Source organism: Oryctolagus cuniculus, chromosome 17, assembly GCF_964237555.1.
Source record: "Oryctolagus cuniculus chromosome 17, mOryCun1.1, whole genome shotgun sequence".
Lineage (NCBI taxonomy): Eukaryota > Metazoa > Chordata > Mammalia > Lagomorpha > Leporidae > Oryctolagus > Oryctolagus cuniculus.
In genome coordinates, this window is record NC_091448.1 from 22142816 (window position 1) to 22162103 (window position 19288).

Genomic DNA, 19288 nt, shown 5'->3' on the forward strand with positions numbered 1-19288 from the left:
GGGGTGGCAGGATAGCACCGCCAGGCTAGGGAGGCAGGACAGAGTCCAGAGCCTTGGAGGGCCTCCCACCCACAATCCTGGGGGAAAAGGGTTCACAGTACCACCCTAAAGAGCGCTGCAGTGGAGGCAGAAGCTGGCTCCTTCCCCCAGTGTGGGTTACCTGAGGTCAAGATGCAGAGAACGTGTGCTTGGCGGGTGGGGAGGGAGGAGGGAGTGGGAGGAAAAGCCGCTTCCCTAAAGCATTGGCACTTCTCAGAAAAATGACTGCTAAGCTGGAGGGCCCCTCTTACACCACTTCCCTCCCCCCAAATCCAAGCCCCAGCACCCAAGATGGGCTGGTCCCACAGGCCTGGGGAGAAAGCCTAGGCACACACAGACAAATAGGGAAATGGGGACCAAGAACTGTCAGGTTATCACCTCCAATGCATAACAGCATGGATGGTTCAGAAGTAGGTCCAGGAGGGCAGGAACTGCCCAGGACAGGAGCCTCCTGTCCCCAGGCAATGAAGGAACAAGAGACCAATCTCAGAGTTCACCCATACTTCTGTCTGCAGAGGCAACACGTCAGAGGGCAGGAGGTGGGCAGGAGATGAAAGGCCAGAAGCCCACCTCAACATTGTAGACACAGACCCACACCCTGTTTGAACAATGGGGACCAGAGCACAGGCATATATAACACCAGGAGGTAGAGAGAGAAAGATGAACCCAGAGATCCTATGGCAGGGTGAGACAGGCAGTGACAAGGGCAAAGCAGAAGATGAGAGCCACAAGAGGATATTTCAGATCCGTTTTAGGCACACATTATACATAAATACACACACACACACACACGTGAAAAAAGTGAAACAAAAAAGAAGCCAGAAATGAGGCAGCACCTCACACACTAGGATGGCTATAATCAAAAAGGTAACAAGTACTAGCAAGGGTGTGGAGAATGTGGAATCCTCACCCACTGCTGGTGGGAATGTAGAACAGTGTGGCTACTCTGGAGGACATGTGGGCAACTCTTCAAAAGATTAAACACAGAGTTACCATGGGCTCAGCAATTCCTCTCCCAGGTGAGAGATCTGACAACTCTCAAGTTCACAAAGAGAACTTGTACATGAATGTGCATATAGCAGCCAAATGGCAGAACAGCTCCAATCTAGTCAGCTGATGAACAAAGTATCATACAACCACAAGAGAATATTACTGTGTCAAAATAAAGGAACAGGAAGGAAGGAGTGACACACTACAACAGGGATAAAACTTGAAAACTCTATGCTAGTTACAAAAGATCAAATATAATTCCATTTATACGAATGTCCAGAACAAACAAATCTGCAGACAGACAGCAGATCCGTTGTTACCAGGGGACTGGGGGCAGGGAGTGAAGGGAAATGGGAAGACAGCTGATGGTGTGGAGGCTCTTTTTAGGGTGAGAAAAAAGTGTTCTGAGGGCCAGTGTTGTGGTATAGTGGGTAAAGCCGCCACCTGGGACGCTGGCATCACATATGGGCGCGAGTTTGTGTCCCAGCTGCTCCACTTCCTATCCAGCTCCCTGCTAATGGCCTAGGGAAAGCAGTGGAAGATGGCCCAAGTGCTTAGGCCTCTGCTACCCTCAGAGACCTGGAAAAAGCTCCTGGCTCCTGGCTTCGGCCTGCCCCAGGTGCTGGTGGTTGCAGCCATCTGGGGAGTGAATCAGCATAACTGACTTTCAAATAAATAAATCTTAAAAAAAAAAAAAAGTCCTGGGGACTGGCACTGTTATGTAGTGGGTAAAGCCACCAACTGTGGCACCAGCATCCGATATGGACGCTGGTGGTTCAAGTCCCGGCTGCTCCACTTCTGATCCAGTGCCCTGCTAATGTGCCTGGGAAAACAGTGGAGGATGGCCCAAGTGCTTAGGCCCCTGCATCCACATGGGAGACCCAGAAGAAGCTTCTGGCCCCTGGCTTCAAATCAGCTCAGATCTGGCCTTTGTGGGCATTTGGAGAATGAACCAATGGACAGAAGACCTCTCCCTCCCTGTGTGTGTGTTTGTGTGTGTGTCTCTCTCTGTAACTCTGCCTTTCAAATAAATAAATCTTTAAAAAAAAAAAAAGTTCTGAAATTTATTGTGGTAGTTGCACAACTCTGAGTGTACTAAAACTACTGAATTATTTAATGAGTGAGTTTTATGATATGTGAGTTATATCTCAATAAAGCTGTTAGAAAAGAAAACAGAGCCACAGAGACCCAAATTAAGATTTGACCTTTACCAACATTCTCCCCTGTCCCCACCCTTAGCTCAGAACATACCGGGCTCCAGGCTTAAACCTGGAGTCCAGGGGACCCACAGGCGGGCAGCATTACTGGGGGAGCTCTTGCCAGGGCCACTCCAGAAGAGGAAAGGACTCTGGGCTCAGTTGAGCCAGCCGGCCAGGCTCTGCTAGACTGGGGGAGAAAGGACAGGTATGGGTTAGGGAAGGGACGGCTGCCCCAGGAGTGAAATCTAGACCTTGTTAATGACCATGATTTCTACTGTTACTTCTTAGGACAACCATAGGACCTCTCCCCTCACTCCTGAATAAGGTGCCCTTTGCCTTCCCAGAAGATTCCCTCCCAGGCTGAGGGCTGACGTCAAAGGAACAGGGACCCCACCCACCCACCAGACCTGTTGCTGCCCTGCCCCCCCACCCACCCATGCGAGGCCCCTTACAACGGGAACTTGAGCTGGGGGAGCCAGGCAAAGGAAGGAGGGGCTGGCTGAATCTCATTGGCATCTATAGTCGGACCCTCACACACAAACACACACCACGCATGTGCAGAAACTCCCACATGCAGGTCTACAGAAAGCATCTGGGTGGGCAAGAGCACGCTTGCAGCCCCGGCCTGTGTGTGTGCAGGCATGCACGTGAGGAGAGGGAGCCTGTAGATGCAATCTCTCCACACCTGGGCTCCACCACACAATGAGCAGTTAAAGGCCTGTGTGCATGGGTCCTCGTACACAGCCCCCGCAGACACACGACAGGCTCACAGCTTTCCACCCAGCACAGTCCCTGACCCTCACACAGTCAGGCTGGCCCATGGACTTGACTCTTCTGCCAGGAGACACTCCACAGCCCCGCCTATGGGCCCAGCCCATGTACGGAGCCTGACAACACACACCAGGGTTCACAAACACTCAGGTGTTCAAGTCCACACAGTCCTGCCTCCTTAGAGGTGACACTCTGGAGGCAGCTGACCCAAAGTAAGACCTTCTCAGGCAAGGCACAGAAATCCATTCACTCTGACCCCAAGCCTCCTAACCCAGCTCCTGGGGGGCTGAGGACAGGCTCAGTCACTCCAACCTAGCCCTTCTAGGACCCACCCTTGCCCCCAGAGAAGAAATAACCACAGCTTCCTTAGAATTAATTGTTCAGCTCTGCCCCCAGAGGAGTCTGAAGCTGGACTAAACTTTAAGCCTCCCAATAGATATATACCCCTGGGAGAGGCTAGAAGGTCTCCCCTCCTGCTAGGGGAGTCTCCCCTAGTCTGACCCAGCTAAGCCTGCAAACTTCAGTGCAGTTACTGAGCTCCTGGGAGGGAGGGAGGGAGGGCAGGCCTTGGGCCCAGAGAGGGGTAAAGGTCACAGAAATGGGCCAAGAGCCAGGCTAACAAGGGAACAGGGACGGGCAAGGGCAGGGATGATGGGGCGGGACAGAAAGAACACAGGTCCTGCCTCAGACGTGGGTCCTTCGTGAGCTGTGACCCTCAGGGAGACACCTGGGCCCCAGCTGCTGCACCCAAGGGTGGAGAAAGCCCCGTCAGAGAACTGAAACCAGCACTAAAGAGAGGGAAATAAACTACCTACATCCAACCTCCACACTATGCCAGCCACCTCCACTGCCCACAGGCACCCTCCCTTGAGGGTAAACCACAGGCCTGCACCTCCAGCACACAGAGCCCAGCCCAAGCACAGCAGAAAAAGGGGCAGGGACTGGAGGGCTTGCCACCAGCCATGTGCCCGTCTGCGGGCCTCCCTCACCCCTGGAAGATGCCAGCATCCATTCCCCACCACTGCCCACTTAACACCTCCGAGTAATACACCTGGAGAAAAAAGTGAGAGCTGTCTGAGCCATGAAGAGGGTAGAAAAACCCAGAGGCGTGAAGGGTCAAATCTCAGCTCTGCCACTCCGGGTGACCTTAGGCAAGTCATTCAGCTCTCTAAGCATCTGTTTACTCGCCTGTGAGCTGCACACCTCAACAACGGCAGTGCGATCTGTGAAGTCCTGGAAAGCACCGAGCACCGGGTCTGGCTGCCGGAGGCCCCAGGCAACTGGGATCCTCCCTCCCCCCACGCTTCTCACCACCACCTCCACCTCCGGGGTGTGGGGTGTGGGGCCCGAAGCCTGCTCACCCTTGCCTCCCCACAGGGCCAGCATCAGGTGGACAGGCCTGCAGGGAGTATTACCCATTTCCCAGGGTCTGCTTCCCCCAGACAAGGAGAGGGATGTGGGGAGAGGGATATTTGAGGTGCGGGTGGAGGTCTGACCACAAGCCTTTCCCAAATTCCCTTTTCATTTCACAAACCAAAAAAGGGAAACCTTTGGATTTGGGGAGGGGGAAGGGGAAGAGATATAAGACCATTTCCTCCCTTATCCTCGGGGGAGAAGAGCAAGGGGCCCAGGAGCTCAGCCAGTCTAGCCTCCCTTCTTCAGTCTCTCTGCTCTCCTGGCTCCCCTCAAAGAGTGGTTCCCAAGGAACAGAAGTCAGGCAGTCCCGGAGGGGCTGAGAGGGGCACAAGGATTGGGGCGCTTAGGAGAAGGGGAGACGGGGGTTTCCTAAGCATTCTAGACAGTTAGTGAATCATATGCAAATGACACCCAGTGCTCAAGCTCAACTTGGGTAGGAGGGACTCCAGCCCTGGCAGCAACAAAGACCTGCCCCCTTTGGACCCCTACCCTACCAAGGAGCTGGCCCAGGAGGGCGGGACAAGGCAGACTTCAAACTAGAACAGTGGGTTGGAACTATTTATAAACTTTCCAGGAAAACACACTCAAACCACAACCTTGCCCCTCCCCCATGCTCCTCAGATCTGCCGAGACGGCAGCAGCGATGACCACCACTCCCTTTCTCCCCTTTTTCCAGGGGTCCCTCTGGCCAAGGCGCTCATGCCCTGCCTCCCCAGCGAACCCACAACCCCACCACTCTGTTCTCTGTTTCCCATCCGCTCACCAGAATCTGGGCTGGGCTGCAGGAAGCCATGTAAGCCCAGCCTCCTTGAGAAAGAGACCACCTAGGAGGGTTTAAGAAAGAGCGCCTGGGAGAGGCTGGCACAGGCCAGGGCGTCTCTTCCCGACCAGCCCCACAGAACCCGGGGCCTGCCTCGCTGTCGCCGGGGTGGGTGTAAAAATCTGCCCCAGCAGTGCGGGTCCTAAGCATGTCCTCCATGGGGCTAGGGAAGGCCAGAAGTCCAGCATCTTGCCTCTGGGCGCCACCTCTGCCTGTGGCTCAAGACACAGAGCCTTATCCCAGAAGAATGGATCTGAGTGCCCCCACTCATCCTCCACCCAGCCCAAGGTTGTGCCCCAGCTACACAGAGCTGCCTGACCCCCACCCACCACAATTTTAGCAGTGGCTAAATACCAACCGGCAGGGAGGACGACTGGACAACCCAGGCCCAGGACAGGTCAGGCTCCAGGGAAAGGAAGTGAGAGTCTGTTCCAGGAAGGTAATGCTCCCATCCCCTCCACCACGAGGGATGGCACCCAGAGGCCCCTGCTTAGGATGCCCAGAGCCTAGGCAGCTGAGGGGGTCCACCCAGAACAATAGCTGAAGCCTTCCACCCCGTCCCGGACCTGCTGAGAGCCAAAGAGTAGGTGAAAGGGCAGGGGGCAGCCCAGGCCTCAAGGAGAGCGACCAACCCATAGGGAAGGAAGAAAACAGGAAGAGGAAGAGACCAGCCTGCCTAGGCCACAGCCAGACCACAGGAGTGTGTGGACCATACAAAGGCAGCTCTGTGTGTGTGTGTGTGTGTGTGTGTATGCGCACGCACATGCACACCCGCGTGTGTGCAGAGGGGGGCCAGTGACTAAAGGGGCACAGACAAAAGGGGACCCCCCAGCTTGGAAACCACCGTCCTCAAACCCAGCCTGGCACGGGGCTTTCCCCACCCTCACCTTGGCAGCTGCCCCTCTCTCCACCACCTCACCCTGCTCTGCCACGCAGGAAGCACAGCACGCTCATAATGTCGCATGGTGGCCATGGGGGCTGAGGGAGGCTACAGCAGCTCCCTCAGCCATGCCCTCAGCCCAGCCCCACACCCTGAGACTGCTGCATTCTGAATCCCATGGCAAACTGTGCACAGAACTAGATGCTACCAGCCCCTTCCCAGCATCCCTCCCTGGGGACCCAGGCTGCAGGGAAGCCAGGAACAATCCCCCCTCCTGCCTCAGGATATCCTTTTGGCTCTCACCCCAGACCAGGCCTGAGTCACACTGGGCCCCGCCCCTTACCCCCACACACACCCATCAACCCCCCAAGGAACTTCCTACTCCACACTCGCCTACTCAGTGGGGGGCTAGAAGCAGGGGGACTCTTTTCCCCTCTTAGTCCCCAGCAGATCCAGGAAGCCCACAGAGGGGGGCAGGGTGGATGGGTCATGGAGCTCCACGACCTTCCCCTTAAAGAACAGGACCCGCGGGATCAGGGAAAAGCCGCTTCAAGCTGTGTGTAGAGGACAGAATGGCCTGCAGAGTCCCCACTTCCCCACCCCCAGAACAAATACAGCTGGTGTCCCTCCCCAGTCACTCCACAGTCTGGCCTGGACCCCAAGAAGCCACAGAAACACCCTGGGGAAGGTGGTTCTCCAGAACACAGATAGCAGAGAAGGCTCCAAAACTGTCAAAGGGCACAGGGAGTCCAGAGTCCATGCACTGGATGGGAGAGGACCACAGACCAGCCAGACTCACAGCCACCTTCAAGTACAACTAGACGCGGTCAAAGTCTCCCCAGCACTCAGTCTGAGTAGGTGGCTGTGACAGAAGTCTGGGGGCCCTGGGAGATCTGGGTCATCAGAGACCACACACAGCCTGAAAGGGCCCCTGGTCAGGTCCCCAAGGCCTGCCCCCCCATAATTGTGGGCCCCGGGGGGAGGGCTGGCTCCCTCCCCACAAGAACCAGGGGTAGTGCCAACGGTGGCCATCACCATGGCAACCAACAACAAACATCCAGGGAACCACAGTGGGACAGGAAGTGATTGGCCACGTGACAGGAAGACTTTTTTTTTTCCCTCAGTGTTGAGGGTGTGTGTGAAGATTGTTTGCAGCCCCTGGGGAATCAGCTATCCAACAAGTTTCCCCGTTTTAAGCTGGAGAGAAGTGGGGGCCACCGGGAGGGTGGCCACCCCCATCAATGTGTACAGTCAGCCGGTGGCAGGGCTAATAGGCCCTCCCTCCCAGCCTGCCACTCACGGTTCCCCCTCAGCCCCCCTCCTCTCCACTTCCTGCCGTGACTGGAGATCAGAGAACTCCCGACCGCAGCTTCCCCTTCTCAAGTCTCGATTCCTGGGCTGAAGGTTTCACTGTGGGGCGAGGGACAGAGGGAAGGAGGGTTGGGGACCTGTGGTAGGACCCAGGGGATAGAGGCTCCAGGGGGAGGGGCCGGGAGGAAGCCAAGGTAGATGCAGATGCGTACACAAAGCAGCGAGTAGGTCATGGTGACACACCAGCCGGATGGGCGCAGTGACACACAGAGACCTGTGTGACCTCAGGCAACACTGGGGGAGAGGGAACAGAGCCAGAGGATCCTGCCTGCACACCCCACTCTAGCCTTGTCCTGAGCCTCTGGGTTCATCTCAGGCATCTACCGGCCTCCAGGCAGGCAAGGTCCCAACTGTGCCCAGCCCTTGCCGCCTCTCCCCTGCCTTTTGTGCTGAGGAATCTCCCTCCCTGCTCCAAGGTGCCCGCCCAGACGAGGGCACCTTGGCCAGAGGTAGGGGGAATGGAACCTCCCTCCACCCCCCTCCCCTTCTCTGCAGATGTCCCAGACTATATTTAGCCCTAACCGGGCGGCCAGCCAGACCCAGACTCCCCACTGGCCTGGAGCTGAGCTCCCAGTTTTTATGCAATTAAAACATTAACAGAAAACCACCCCCACCACCCCTTTTCCTCCCACCCCCATCAGGGCAGCAGAATTCTGAAAACTTAAAAGGAGGGCAGCCCAGCTCTGCAGCCAACGACACAGTGGGGGTCAGAAGGCAGGAGAGGGTCATCACCCACGATATCAGGTTGAAGCTGGGGAAAGGGGGGGCTCTCCTTGTTCCAGCCGGAAGAGAAAGGCATATGTTGGTTGTGGGGGGGGGGGGGTTGCTGGGCTGCAGAAATTCCACCTGTCGTTTTGCAGCCCCCTCCCTGGCCAGCTCCAGTTACAGGGCTGGGGTTGGCAACAGGTGCTGGCCAGGCTGGCAGCAGCCTAATCCCCCCTCCGGCTCCCCAACTGACAGTGGTGCCTGAAGGTCCAGCAGAGGCCCCGCAGGGCAGGATATTAAGCAGGAGGCGGCTTTGCTGCCTGCAGGGAGGGGCAGCCCATGGCCCTTCTGTAAGAGCTGGCCCCTGGCCCTGGTGATGTGTGCTGTAGGGTCTGAGGAAGCCAGGGAAAACTTAGTTCCATAGCACCTATTTCATTTCCCCACGATGCCAGGCGGGCGGGCTAGAGTGTGGGAGGTCTGTCTGCCTGCCTCTTCCTCCTCCTCCTTTCCAAATTCCAGGAACAGGCAAGGGAGGCTCCAATTGCGGGGGGGGGGGGGGGGTAGCAAGCAGGCGGTCCCAGCTGGGGGGGCTGGAGGGGGTTGGGGAGGACTAGGACTGGAGCGGGAGGCAAGATCCAGACGAAGCAAGAGACACTCACACCCGAGCCAGACTGGGGACAGACACACCGACGCTGACACATTCTCACACTGTGGGCCAGGTCTCCGCACACCACCCACCCTGCAGGGACACCCAGACACCCTCAGCCAATCCTGCCAATTCCCAGAACACTCCCGGACACACACAGAGATCCAGGCCCTGCCCCCTACCCTGCATTCCCCCACAAACCGTGTGGGCTCCAGACAGCAGCCGGAGGGTGGAGAGGGGAGCAGAGGGAGGAAAGAGCAGGCGTCAGAGAGGATGTGCAGCCAAAGCCCTGGGAGCTGGGGGTATCAGTTGCCACACTCCTTTCCCAAAACCCAGTAAGTTAAGACAACCCTCTTCATCTTGCCAAGGGCCCTGCCAGCTTCCCACACTCTCAAAACCACCATCACCAGACAAGGGTGTGGGGTGCTAGGCGAGTGGAGATTACCCCATTTAAAGGATTACCTTCCCCGGATGCCCATCACCCCAGATCCCAGACAGATCCCACAGAGACCCACACCCACCCACGCTTCTAGGTCCTGCCCTGCTTGTGCTGCCCAAGGTCCAGGGATCTGGGCACTGCAGCTATGAGGACTAGCCCATCAAAGACCCCTGGAGTTTGAGCAAGAAGTGGCCTGGGTAGGGGGAAGGTCCCAGAGGACAGAGCCAGCCTCAGAGATCAAATGATTTAGAGGACGAGGAGCTCCTTAACTGGAGACTGGGTCATTGTCTCCAAAACAGACCTGAAGGGTCACCCAGACAATGCACCCCCCACCAGACTGGGTGGCAAGAAGGACGTCATGGCACGTGTGGGTGACTGTGCCCAGCGGGGAGGCACAGAGGCAATCAGGATGGGGCTGCCTACAGCTAGCTTCCTGCCTGGCTGCGACATGGTTGGGAGTAGGAGGGGAACTAGAGAGGTGGCTCAGGGTGGCAGCAGGCGGCATTTAGGGTCAGACTGAAGGGGCAGAGATTTGGGGGCTGTAGGAGGAGGTGGCCAGGGTTAGCCTGTTCCAAGCCCAGCATCTTTCCAGAACTGCTACTACATCTGTGTGCCTACTGGAGTCTGGTGGTGGAACCCCCGCAGTGACTGCCACAGGCACATTCACTCACATCCCTCAAAGTCCCTGCAAATCCAAGTTCCTCAGCTCCCTAGGGCCTAGGAGAGTCTAACCCTACTGACCTCTCTGTTTCAGGTCACCACAGGCCAGGACTCCCAGGCAATACTGATGTCCTAGCCTCTCCCAATGCACCCTAATTCTACAGACAAACCAAGACCTTCAACCCCAACTACTTTCCTTTGTTCTTTCCCCCAGACTCATCTCAAACAGCACCCCCTCACCCAGAGGAAGCCCCAAGGCTCCAAGCCACCCCTCCTCCAATCTGGGCCTTCCCTGACCCAGTCTCCCCACCTAGCTGTGCAGGAGCATTTGAGGCCTGAGCCCAGACTTTCTAGCAAGACCTAGGCGGGGTTCCTACTAAACCACTTCCCCCACTAAACAATCTTGCCCTATTAAGACTGAATCTTACCCTAAGAAAACAGATAAAAGACATCTCTGAATCTCCCTACTGGTGTGGGGGTGGTCCAGAGCAGAAATGAGGACTGGGGTAAGCAGCAGGGGGTGGGGAGTGGAGGAATGTTCTCAGGAATAATCCCCTCCAAACACATACAGACACACATGTGCACACAGCCAGTAGGCAGAAGGCAATCTGGTGACAGAAGAGGGAGCTGCACCAGGTGGGGCGAGGAGGCACCCTTCCGTGCCAGCACATAGAGCATGGTATCCAAGAGCTGATGGAGAGTGGATGGACTCCTCCGAGGCTGGGGAGCATGTTCATCTGCAGTCTATGACCCGGCCGGACCTCCACCCTACTACACAGTGCCCCCCACCCCCATCCAACAGCCTGACAACAGGGCAGCGCCCAAAGAGGAGAGTGGGCAGCCAAGCTTTATTTCCAGTACCCCCACACACACCCCCAGCCCAACACACACAACACATACACACATCTGGCTAGCAGCTTCCAAGCCTCGTGGGTGGCACTAGGTCCCAGACACCCTCAGCAGAGCAAGGTCGGACAGTCTGGTCCGTCCTCCCCTCACCCTCATCAGCTCCCACAACACTGCGGTAGCACCAGACCCGGGCCGGTCTACCCCCGCCCCCGCACACCCCACTGGCTCCTGCACTCCATTCTGACGGCTCCCCTCACTCCACGGGGGACACCAGCTGAGCGGCCCCGCCCCCCAGCCGGCTCCCTCTGGTGGGGGTGGGCCCCCTGCCCGATTCTCCCCAAACCACAGGGCGGCTCAGATAACAGGAGGGAAAGAGGGAGGGGGCTAGTCCGTTGGGCATCTGATCTCTCCCCAAACAGGTTTGAAAGTCTTTTTGTTTTGCTTGTTTTTGAAGAGAGCAGGAGTTCCCAGCGGCGGGTCCGCCACAGCTCAAGCGCCGGAGACGAGCGAAGCAGACGGCCCCAGACGCCTCAAGGCTGCGCGCGAAGACTCGGCGCAGACAGGCGCACAGACGGGGCTCCCCCACTCAGGACACGGCGGCGGCGCGTTGGGAAGCCCAGGAAACCCCGGGTTCCCTTCGGACTCCGCCCGGTCCGCGGTCCCCGCCCGCAGCTCCTATCAGGAGGAGGCCATGGGGCCCCGAAGCCTGCAGGACCCAAGGGCTCCCCAAAACCCCCCGGGAAGAGGTTACCTCGCAGCAGGGGGACGCAGCCCATCCGGGGTTCCCGCGGGCACGGCGTCTGCCCTAACCCGGCGCCTCGGTGCTGCCTGGCGTCAGGGGTGCGGGATCCCGGGAGAGAGGCCGTCCGGGGGGCCGCGGCTCAGGGGCGCGGGGCGACGGCAGCGGCCATGGCGAGTCACGTGCGGAGGCTGAAACTTTACCCGGAGCCCCAGACTGGGGGGGGCGGAGGGTATGGAGCACGGGTGGAGGGGGGGAGGCCCTCCCGCTCGGGCCCGCCCCCGCCCGCCCCCTGACCAATCCTCATTCGGGGGCGTGTCCTCAGGCTTACGCCCGCCCAGCTTTCCTTAATAGACTCAGGGACAGGCTAGTCTTAAAGGAGCCGCTCCTAGCTGAAGGTTAGACCGTGGGAATCTGGGATAATCCCTCCTGCAGGCCCCAAACGGGAGATCCACAGAGAAGAGAGGGTAAAGTTTTGCGGAAAGAATGGGAACAGGACTCGGTAAAGAAAAGAACGCAGTGTGTGGTACTCTACACTCCCCTCCTCCCGGGGCACACACCCACACTCACAGGGATACTGATACATACACACCCCACACCTAAACTTGGGAAGAGAGGGGCCAGCTTAATATGGAAGGGAACACAGTGGCTCCTACCTGGCGTTCAAGCCCCTATCTCCCATAATTATAACCCTTCAGGGACGAGTTGGAACTGAGATCTATGTGACCTTGAGCAAGTCACTTCGCTTCTCAGGAACTTAATTTTCTGAAGAAAACAAAACAAAAAAAACCTCTCCACACATACATCACCACTTTCCCCAAACACCTTTCCAGCGTGAGTGGGTCGGAAGAACTCTGGTCCTAACCCCTCAGACCCCACCTCGAATACCCTTCCCCTAACAGGGAAGTTCTCCCATCTCCCGGTAGCGGAGCCCAGGAGCGCCCCTCCATGCTACAAGACTAGAATCGAAGCAGGAAAACTCTGTCACGTTCCAGCTGGACGAGATCTGAATCACCCTCCGTCTGCGGCGACCTCGGACCCCGACACAGCCGCCAGCCTCTCCCAGCCTCCATTTGGGAGGTTCACAGTCCCAACCGCTGGGAGTCCATTGGGAGTCGGAGCAAACGCGCACCCCGCCGTGTCCCCTTCCCGGGCTGAAAAGTGACCACAAGTGCCCCCACAGGACTTCCCACTAGAAGGGGAAGTGCCACACTCCCAGGCCTCCACCCCAGTGAGACTTTTTGCTTGACCGGGTGGCAGAGCTCCGACCCACCGGGCTGACGGCTCCCAGCTTTGCAGACGAAAACAGGAGGCCCAGATCGGGCACAGGGTTTTATCCAACGTCTCATGGGTTGCAGTGCCGAGGCTAGAACTGAGTAGCCCCCACCCCCACCCACAGCCGTAGACAAGTCGGGTTGGCCGTGGGCTCTGTCCGGTGCTGCCATAATAAGTTTTGCCCTGCGAAGGGCTCAAGGCAGAACTTCCCCAGGCCCCTTCCCGCCCGCTGGCCCAGGGCTGTCTCCCGCTCCCGTCTGGATTTCCGTCCACCGGTGCGAACCGCCCGCCCAGCCCCTCCCGCCCCGTCCCGTCCAGATCCATCCGCAAACATGCGCTCAGCGGGTAGGAATGCGCCAATGGCTCCCAGATGTGGACGCCGACGCTTAACCCCTTCTCTCCCAACCCCGCCCCCAAAGGCCTTCCAGCCTGAGCCCCAACCCCACCCCCCACCCCCACCAGCAGCAGAGGACTCCGCCCAGGTGAGGAGCCAGCCCACCTCCAGCCCCCAAAAGGCTCCTCCTGGCCTAGATCCTACCATTCTTCCCCTTCCAGCTGTTAGAAGGGAAAGCTCATAGACACAAAAATGCAAGTGTGCATGCCCATGGCTACAGTGTCTCCCATGTCGGGTGACACGTACACCTGCCAGCATATGGACTGAGGTTACACTTTGCACACCAAGATTCAGGCATCTTTGCACAAATGCACACCCACGTGCGTACTCAGGGCACAGATGTGTACACCTCCAAGATGCATGTATGAACATCCGTACAGAAACAAGCATATACAAGCATGCATGTGTGCACATATCAGCGAAGGAAGCAGGGGGTGGGGCAAACTTCTGAACAACCATAGCAGTGGGTCCATGTGCCTGTGAGGGAGGGAATTTACGTACACAAGTACCCGCCCCCCTCAGAAAGTCAGACACACAAGACCAGCACCCATGTGTGCAAATACCCAGCCTGCACACCTTGGGGGCACTCCCTTCGTCCCAGGGCACTCCCATTCCACCTGTCCAAAGTCCAGCCCTACCCATACTTGACTCCAGGAGGCAGGAAGAGTGCTCAGGTTGGGGCCCAGGAGTCTTGAATCCAATACCAGCTGAACTCCAGCTGTGTTGGCCTCACCACAGGGCATCTACCCCCTGCTGTCAGGGCTCCTGATGCTGGAGGAAAGAAGAGTACCCAGGAGGCAGCAGGAGACTAGCAAAGAGAAGCCACAGGCCCATGGGCATTTCAGTTTTCAGCAAAGACTTTCTTTCTTGGAGCCTACCCTTTGCCAGCACATGGGAGTCAGGCTGGGGGAGGAGCCTGAGTCACTGGTTTCCCAAGACAAGGATTCCTTTCCAAACTAGAAGAAGCCAGAGGAGAGAGCCCAGACAGGTACAGGGTCAGTGACAGCTCTAGTAGTCAAAGGCGATACAAAACAGCTCTGAGACACCCCAGAAGGACCCACACTTCTAGGAAGACAAGGCCTCCCTTTCACAGCCTGTGGGAACTCCTGAAGAATAGCACAAGTCTAAGGAGAGGAAGGGAAACCACTGTCCCTCCAAGACCACCTGGATGCAGTGGGGGTGGGAGATGTCTGGAACCAGCCCCCGCTGACCCCTCTTCCTCTTTCCAGCCCTCCAGCATCTCCCACAATTACCTTCATTACCCCACCCCATCTGATTCTCACAGTCCTGAAAGAGCAGGGCTCCTGTTTCCACTGTACAGATGGAGAAACTGAGGCTCAGATAGGAAATTGCTGAGACGGGCGTTGTGGCGCAGCAGGTTCAGCCGCCACTTGCGACAGACTCCGGCATCCCATACCAGAGTCCAGACTGCTCCATTTCCAAACCAGCTCCCTGCTCATGTGGCTGGGAAAGCAGCAGCAGATGGCCAAAGTACCTGCGTCCCTGGCTTCAGCCTGGCCCAGCCCTAGCAGATGCAGCCATCTGGGGCAAAACCAGTGAATGAAAGACACCTCTTTCTCTCTGTCTCTCCCTCTCTGCCTTTCAAATAAACAAGCATCTTTTTTTTTTTTTTTTTTAAGTTGCTTTGTCCAAGGTCAATGGCAGCTTGTCAATGGGAGAGCGGATCTGGGTTTCTAACCCACAATCTTCTCCCTAACTCCCTCCTTCCCATTTATTCTAAATCAAACCTAGTCCACCCCACTCTGTACCCTGCCGCCTCGTTCTTTCGTCCCTCAGTAGAGCACATGGAAGAAATACCATCCTCGCCTGGCTCTACAGGTTTAAGGGTGGAGCCAGGGTATGCCAGGGAGAGATCAGAGCAGGCACTGGGGGCTACACACATGGTCTTCCACCCCTACCCCAAGCACAATGCCCACCTGCCTAGCAGGCATGGCTGGGTGACTCAGCTACATCCGGGGGAGATGCCAGGGCAGTGACTCACCTACCGAGAAGAGCTGAGCCTGGCACCCTGCCAGCCCCAGGACTGAAGCAACTTAGTCACCACCAGGACTGAGATGCCCTGCAGGCAGGGCCCAGGCATCAGGGACAGGGGCAGACTGTGCTCTCCTTGATTATGTGTGCCCTCTCATGAAGACAGGCTTCCACATCCTGGGCAAGCCATGGTCGTGCCCTCCCTTGCCCCTGCACCGCTGCCCACCCCCATCATGCTAGGCCCTGCTCCAGTGCTGACAAGTTCTGTGAGACCCCTGGGCTGCCTTACCCCCCTGCAGCCTGCCCCCTGCCCATCACTTACCACCCACTCTCCCACCTGCCTCAGCTCCTCCTGCCACCCAAGTTGTACCTAGGCTGTGAGTCTCCTTTAACATGTCCTGGCAGCACCCCCTGCCCCCACAGCCCCTCTCGCCTCCCTGCCACATACACAAATGCACTCATACACACTTCTGCCAGCAGCTGCTGAAGTTGTTGAGCAGGAGGGAAATCTGGAGGGTGGGGTGTAGGAATTGAGTTACCCGGGCTGATGGGGTGGGCTGTCACCAACGCCTTCCCCCGTTAGCCCTTCCTCCATCTCCCTCACCCACCTGCCTCCTTCCCCACCTCTGGCTGGCAGCCACTGCCCTTTAAGCCCCTCTACTTCCACTCCACCCAAACTAGAAAATAAATGTTCAAGCATATTTTCATGCCAAGACCAGCCCAGTATATTTGAGAGAGAGAGAGACAGAGAGAGAGAATGAGAGGAACAGAGAGAGTGGTTCCTGTGCTCAGTGCTCTGGCTACAGCCACTAGGTGTGTATATTTATGTGTATGTTAAGCTGGAAGGGGACTGAGTAACTCTGCAAGTCCCACGAGAGCTGAAGGGGCCCACGGGGAGTCGACAGACTGAACAGCCTCAATCCATTTGCACTATTGATTTCTCACACACTGCGGCAGGACTGATTGGGAGGGGGGCATTATAAATCAGCCCCCCAGAGACACAGAAACGGAGTGGAGGGAGGGGGAGCTGCTCCTGCACCACTATTTGTGGCCCACTGAGACCTGCTTGGAGGAGAGGGGTGGGCAGTGGAGCAATAGATGTTGAGTGGCAGGAGGCAGTGCCGGGGACAGGGTGTTGGACTAGGCCTGTGTGGAATACCTCCTTTCATCTTGCTTTTAATCTAATTTGAAGAAAGAGGGTAGAGAACAGGTGCACCACAAGAAGCTATGTAGGCAGGGCCCTGAACTGAACAACTTACAGGGGGCGCCAGCCACATTATAGTCTACAGCTGTACAACATGGTGGCCCTGGGGGAGAGGCTGGCAAGAGACATAATATGGACTGAATTCTGACACAATTCTCCACTGAATTTTCTTCCCATGCCACCCCCCCAACTTTCCTCAAACACATGCCTGGGCCTCCATGCCTCAGTGGAAGAATCCCTTCTGACCCTGATCAGAAGCCTGTGAGCCCACTCCTCAGCCCTGCTCTTTTCCTGTGTCGAAGGAGTTGGCAAACCACCACTACAACCCACAGGTCCAGGGCATGGCAGGACTCACACAGGGCTTTGGAGCGCCTGGAGACCTGCGTCCTACCCTTCCACTCATCCTGGGACCGTGGACAAATACCTGGCCCTCTATGGGTCTCTAAAATAAGGTAGCCAGGGTTTCCCTTCTCTAAGGTGCCTCTGAGTCCCACAGCTCACCAGCCTGTGAGGCTGCTGGAACTCTCCCAGCACCTCAGTCCACACCCGTGGTCACAGGCCACCCAAACAAACTCCAGCCTGAACACAGACCTTCCACATGGTGCAGATCTATAAACAAACCAAGCTGGGGTTTACCAGAGACCCTGCACAAACAAACAGAGGGAAACAGACCAGGTGTGCCTGGGCTTAGGTCCTCCTGGCTTCAGTGGGGAGTGGGAGGGACCATGATGAGAAAGTAACAGTGTAAGCTGCCTGGGTTCAGACTGCAATGCAGCCAGTGACTGACTGACTGTCCTAGGGCAAATCACTGCCTCTGTTGCCCTCTCTGAAAGGAGAAAGGATTGCCCAGGTGGCCTCAAAATCTCCTTCCATCCTGAGTCCAGCTGGCCAGAGCATCTTCAGGGGTCCAGGTTTTTTCTGCCCAGCCCAGCTCATCTACCTGGATCAGGCCCCTCCCAGTAAGGTCCTGCCCCTGCCCAACATGCTTCCTTCTCTTTCTGCTGCCCCTCCAGCCCTTCCCCGCTCCTCTGCCTGCCTGATTTCCCTCACCTTGGCCAGCCCCTCTGCCTGCCCCGTGCTTTTCTGCACGTCCCTCCTGCCAGGGGACAGACCAACTAAAAATAGTCCCTGCAGCCTTTCTCGCCCACAGCTGCCCAAAGAGCAGGAAATGAAGGGGGCAGGGAGGCCCATGCCCTGCCCTCCCCCAGCACCTCCCAGCTCAGAACCACGTCCAGCACTCCAGCCTGGGACTAGTGCCAAGTTGGCCATCTCAGGGGCATCCCACACCCCTTCCCTAGGGGGAGGCCTGCCCATAAGTGCCTACAATCACAGAGCTGCCCCTACCCTGTGGGAGGAGAAAGGAGGCAAGCGGTCTGGAGGGAAACCTTCCCAATTTCTGACAAATCAGTGCCAACCACATTGTGGGCACCAAGAAGGCAGGGTCTGGCTCCACTGACTGATCTTTTGAGGGCAGAAGGAATTGGCAAGGGGAAGTTTGTGCCAGTTTTCTTCATCCTGGCCTGGTTAGGGGGAAGACAAAATAGTACCCCAGCCTCGATTATGTTAATCCCTGTTCCCTAAAATGTGTGGGTGCAGACATACGGGTTTCAATGGCCACCTCCAGATACTATGAGAAAAAAGGCTAAAAAAGGCAGATCTTGGCTACGAATGTGTAAAGATAGATGCTTGGAGGTGAGAACAGGCCATGCCTGCCAGGATGGGCATGCACTGCCCCCAAGCTGAGTCAGAGGCTCGGAGAGAGAAGCCTGGTGCTATGATGCCAGGGGACATGCTCCCCCCCCAGACCACCTGGGATTCCTGACACCTCCCAGCCTTGGGGGGAGGCCCTCCTCACACAGGCGGAAGGAAAGCAGCTTAGTGACTCTCTGGAGGCCTGCAAGGGAGCTGTGTACCGCGAGGCAGGCGGGAAACCCGGAGTCCTGGCGACCAGCCCAGAGAGTGAGTGAGAGAAATACCTCGGAGGGGAGGAAGCAGCCCAGATTGAGGCAGACACATGGCATCCCCAGCAGCTCCCAGATGTGACCCATAACGAGGTACTGGCCAAAGGGGCTGGATGGGGAAAGTGAGCACACTCCTGAACGAGAGGAAAGCGGGGCCATGGGGATGGGGAGAGGGTAGGGTCAGCCTGGCGCTCATCTGCTGTCCTCTCCTTGTCAGAACCACAGACACTGGCATGAAGGCCACTGAATATCAACTAGGTCCTGAGGTCCTGGGTGTGTTGCTCTCTCCTTGCATCTCCAGCCCCCAGCCCCTTCATTCCTGAGCTTCCTCTGGCCCCCATCCCTGGGGCCACGCCAAGTGAGGAGTCAGCAGGCCCGGGGTGGTGTTCAGGAGGCGCGGGCAGTGCCAGGGGCAGCCCTCACACCACCCTCCCACTGGCTTCCCTCCCGCCTGCTCTCAGCCGCCACACATATCTCAGCTGTCGAATCCGATTAGGGCTCCTGCCCAGTGAGCCGGACAAGGAGGCCACTGGGCAGGGGAGAGACAGAGACAAGGACGCCGGGCAGGGATGACAGAAAGAAGGTGGAGACAAAGCTCAGGGGAGAAGATGTAGAGCCCCAGAGGAAGAAAAGCCTGATGGGCAAACCATAGACTCTCCGGCGACAGCTACAACCCATGTTAGGGGAATTCTGCAGTACCTGGGGCATCAGCCCTGCCTGGTTCTACCATCCCCTAGATGGGCAAGGATGGGGGAAGGAGAATGAAGGCAGAATTGAATTGACCTAGATTTAGGAAAAGGAACCCATCTACCACCTCCCCCCTGCACACACACACACATACACCCCACCACAACCACTATTTGTCCCGGGCATTATAATGCATTTTCACATAGGCTCTTTATGGCACTGTCCCTGTCAGACAAGCAGGGCTCGTTATT

General features: G+C 57.2%; 1 protein-coding gene across 1 annotated transcript in view; it reads right to left on the reverse strand.

Annotated features, from left to right (window-relative positions):
* The window catches only part of CDC6 (cell division cycle 6), a 44281-nt gene that overhangs the window by 302 nt on the left and 24691 nt on the right, over positions 1 to 19288 (reverse strand). The window lies entirely within an intron of this gene.